The sequence below is a fragment of the Garra rufa genome, chromosome 1 (assembly GCF_049309525.1).
Source record: "Garra rufa chromosome 1, GarRuf1.0, whole genome shotgun sequence".
Taxonomy (NCBI): domain Eukaryota; kingdom Metazoa; phylum Chordata; class Actinopteri; order Cypriniformes; family Cyprinidae; genus Garra; species Garra rufa.
Genome location: NC_133361.1, coordinates 102,046,659 through 102,051,598, shown reverse-complemented (window position 1 = coordinate 102,051,598; position 4,940 = coordinate 102,046,659). Strand labels below are relative to the sequence as shown.

Sequence of the window (4,940 nt, the reverse complement as noted above, 5' to 3'; positions counted from 1 at the left end):
TTTCGTTGTGCTTGCTAACTTTTTTACAGTCAGATACAATAACTCCTATTGCGTACTAGCTAGCACAGTGTTTTTCAACCACTGTGCCGCGGTACATTAGTGTGCCGTGAGAGATCGTCAGGTGTGCCGTGGGAAATTATTCGATTTCACCTAATTGGTCTAAAACATTTTTTGAAAACCAATAAATTATTGTCAGCGAATAATATGCCATTGTCGAGTGTCTGCGCTGTCTAGTGACACCGGCAGAGTAATCATGTCAGGTTAGGCCCAGGTTTCACACTGAGTAGGTAGAAATATGAAAGCTCAAAAAAGTGTTTTCATTGTTTTTATTTGATTCCTATTCAAGACACTTTGATAAGAATGACTGTATATTGTTAATTGCAACTTTTTATTTGAAAGAAGAAGAAATATGAAAGATCATAAGATACTTTTTTCTTTGTGTTTATTTGATTCCTGTTCAAGACACTTCGATGAGAATGGCTGTACTGTATATTGTTTATATAGGCTACAGAGTTTCATTTTTTTACAGTTTCGATTGTTGGTGTGCCTTGTGATTTTTTTCAATTAAAAATGTACCTTGGCTCAAAAAAGGTGGAAAAACACTGCATTAAGAGGTGTTGCCTCTGAAATAATAAAAGGGGGAAAAAAAGTACATTTTTAAAGAATTTAAATCATCACATTTTGTCTAAGCCCAATCTGACAGTCAATGAGATTTGAGCTAAACTGCGTTTATACATAAAACTAGACAAAATACACTTTACAACAATTACCTGAAGCATCCAGAGCAAAGAGAAGAAAGAAAGACAGACAAAGAGGCTGGACTGCCATTGTTACTGAAATCAACCAATACTACTGCATGCCTGCCAAAACATGAAGACACAGAACAGAACAAATATACAATTTTATTTATTATTAACCTGTTCTTACTCCCAGTGTGTCCAAATTTCAATACTGCCAACTGTGGATCAGTACGGAGATGTCATTGATGCTTGGCCAATTAGGGCCATAAATCAGATGCAAATGCAAATAAATATACAGACCTGGCATCCACACACTAAAGATCATTAAGCTGGTTTCTCAAAAAAAAAAAAAAAAAAAAAAAAAAACTTTATTTCTATATGCATTATAAATTCTTTATGCATTGTTTATTTATTATTATTTATTTTTTTTGCCTGTTTTTATATTGTAATCAGAAAGCCCCACATTTCCAATCCAAGTCAAACTAAAAAGCTAAAACAAAGTACACAACAAAGAAAACAAACAAACAAATACACTAAAAAAGCATTCCAAATGATCCATTTTCTCAAACCATACCTTTGTGGAACAGAGTGAAATTTAGTTTTGAAAGGCTGAAAAATCTCACCCTTTATGAAGTCTCTCACGTCCAAGTACTCTACAGGTCTCGGCAGAACAACAAATGCTTGTCTTTAATACCAGATTATGATTTCTCTACTTTTATTTGGTTCATACACGGAGGAGACTGCTATCTGATTGGCTCCTATCTCCAAAACCCACTACCAATCCTAATCTTATCTCTAAACCCACGCAGGAAAAGCAGGGGAGTTATGTTGGGAAATTTGATTTCGGCACCACACTTTACATAACCTAAAATCAGTAATGAAAACATTTACTTGACTTGGTTGTTCTATTACACTGTGTCAATAATGACTCTCTAGTGTTATGGATGTTGTCATTTTTGACATTTAATGTGGTTACAGTCACTATATATTTATAAGCATTATTCATGGCTATAACAGGAATGGAAAGGGGTTTTGACTGTAATTATTAGGACTGCCCTTGACTAAAGATTTTTCACAGATCCAAAGTTTACCTAAACCCTTCAGGAATTTGTTTTAGAAAATGCACATCTGATATGTGGAATGAAACAACCTCACAGAAGCAATTCAATGCTATTTATTGAGGATTCATTACAGGAGTTTTCCAAAAAATGAAAAACTGATTACAAACTTGTAGCCTTTCACTTCACAAGACATTAACTGATGGACTGGAGTCGTGTGGATTATTGTTGTATTGTTTAAGCTCTCGCTCTGATGGCATCCATTTACTGCAGAGGATCCATTGGTAAGCAAACGATGTGAAGTTATATTTCTTCAAATCTGTTCTGATGAAGAACTCATCTTTATCTTGGATCGACTGAGGGCAAGTATTGTTGTAAGTATTGTCATTTTTTGGTCAACTATTCCTTTGATGCAAGACAATTAGACATTCCAAATTAACATGAGACTTAAATGCTGGTGTTTATTTCTTCATACACACAAAAGCCATTCGACGATCACAGTAGTAGTTATTCCAGTTTTTCGTGGCTGTAGCAAAAAGGAACAAAAATAAATGCTATTGTTACAATATAAGTAATCTAATGAAATGTAATGCTTGTTTAGATAATACAACCAGTTCTGTTCTATTAGTTCTAAACATTTCACAAACATTAGGTGTAGTTAAAATGCAGTTCTACATCTGGCTATTTGACATTTGGTTATTTGAATTGAGATTACTACGGTTCTATAAGACCGTATAAAAACAATGGTCATAATATTTCATGAACATTAAAAACACTTACAGTCAAAATTCATCACAATACAGTTCTCATTTGGATTATCAGGTTGTCCAGGAGCCCATATATGTAGGTTCATTTTGGACCCATCACTCCAGAGCCATGTACCCTTCTGTGTACAGAACACCAGAAAAGACACTCAGTTTCCATCACACACCTTCATGGCATTATTTCATATTTGTATATATATAAATTGCACAGGTACACAATAAGACAGCATTAATGTTTATGCATCTAAAACATTTTTGTTTTCTCTTGAAACTGCCCAGTAGATCTAACATGACAAATGTATCAGCTGCATCCTAATCTTTTTTTAATATTATGATATAATTCAAAACAAGTACAATTTACAAAAGAAAAAAAAGATGCTGAACAAATGTATTAAAATAAAATCCAATTAATTAATTTAAAACAAACATACTGAAACAGCGTCATTTCCTCCTATCCAGGCCTCAGTAAATTTATGATTTTGCGATTTAATCAGGTTCTGTATGAAGGCGTACTCCTCATAGGAATGTACAGAGGCAAGGTTCCCATTGTAGCGTAAACAGATTTTCTAAGGAGAGTAGGATATAAAAACTATTGTTAGCTAATTGAAAATGTCAAGTCTTCATGATGAAGGAATCTATATGATGAGATGGCATCTCATACCTCTGCATTAATCCAGGAAAGCTTGGCGTTAAAAACGCGTATACATCTACAATCATGTGCAGTCCATCCATAGTTACAGATTGCTATAAGAAAGTTTTGTTAGTATTATTGCTGATTCAAACCTTTTGTATTTTCATTAAACTGATATCAGATTGATACGTACACACACACATTCTGTCTGTCTTTGTGTCTAGGGTCGTAGCAGGGGTTTGCGTGGCCTCTGTGCAGTTTGTACCCATTGTCCCTGTTTCAAATAGTGTAAATAACACACACACACACAAAATAAATAAATACATTAGAACAAACACACAAATTTAACAATGTCTAAGTTTTTTCAAGTTTGTAAGTGTCCAGATACAGAGACCGAATAATCAAATGTAAAACAGAATTGCAGTCTTCACTGTATACATTTAAAATAGATACATTTTTTGTTAAAATGTCAAAGTAATTCAGTAAAGAGCAGAGGTTTCTTGGAATAACAAAAAGACACTGACAGCAGCTAATAATTTAGGCATGGTCCATTTAAGAGACCGTACATCCAATTTAATGATACACATCCAATTTCCTACTCAACTGTTTACATTCACTTAAGACAACCGTTTTTTCAAGAGTGCTCACCAAGATGGCTATTTCAACATCATATTTTATGCATTGTGTCAGTTCGAAAGCAGGAAGAGGCAAATCTCAATTTGGTGTTCAGTGTGGGTACTGAAGTAAGCTTTTCTAAATTTGTATGTTTAAACTGGCGAGATGTTTTTGTTCGCTTAGGCGCAGGAAGACACAGTGGAGAGATTGGTTTGGCTCTGTTCACGGACATGGGCCCCTATAATCATCATCCACTCCCCCCCCCCACTAGCGACGGCCCTGCTTCTGTCACTGCAACTAGACAGAACAAATGTAACACACTAAAAGACAGCATCAATATCTCACCATTGCACGTGCCATTAAGAGGTGCTGCCTCTGAAATGATAAAATAAAAGAAAAAGTATATATTTAAAGAATTTAAATCATCACATGACAATTTTATGTCTGAGCCCAATCTGACAGTCAATGAGATTTGAGCTTAACTTTGTTTATAAAATAAAACTAGACAAAATACACTTCACAACAATTACCTGAAGCATCCAGAACAAACAGAAGAAAGAAAAACAGACAAAGAGGCTGGACTGCCATTGTTACTGAAATCCACCAGTACTACTGCACACCTGCCAAAACATGAAGACACAGAACAAAATAAATTTAATTATAAATGAATAATAAAGTTTTTATTTATTATGAACCTGTTCTCTCACCTTTGTGGAACAGAGTGAAATTTAGTTTTGAAAGGCTGAAAAATATCACCCTTTATGAAGTCTTTCACGTCCAAGTACTCTACAGGTCTCAGCAGAACAACAAATGCTTGTCTTTAATACCAGATTATGATTTCTCTACTTTTATTTGGTTCATACACAGAGGAGACTGCTATCTGATTGGCTCCTATCTCCAAAACCCACTACAAATCCTAATCTTATCTCTAAACCCACGCTGGAAAAGCAGGGGAGTTATGTTGAGAAATTTGATTTCGGCACCACACTTTACATAACCTAAAAGTAATGAAAACATTTACTTGACTTGGTTGTTCTATTACACTGTGTCAATAATGACTCTCTAGTGTTATGGATGTTGTCATTTTTGACATTTAATGTGGTCACAGTCACTATATATTTATAAGCACTAT

At 34.5% G+C, this 4,940-nt stretch overlaps 1 long non-coding RNA gene across 1 annotated transcript; it reads right to left on the bottom strand.

The window, feature by feature from the left end:
• Positions 1-3,223: 3,223 nt before the first annotated feature.
• Positions 3,224-4,620, bottom strand: LOC141326331 (uncharacterized). The gene is made up of 5 exons (XR_012353876.1): positions 4,516-4,620; positions 4,339-4,428; positions 4,154-4,183; positions 3,387-3,467; positions 3,224-3,306 (listed from the first exon to the last, which is right to left on the bottom strand). It is a non-coding gene; the product is annotated as an uncharacterized lncRNA (long non-coding RNA).
• Positions 4,621-4,940: the final 320 nt, after the last annotated feature.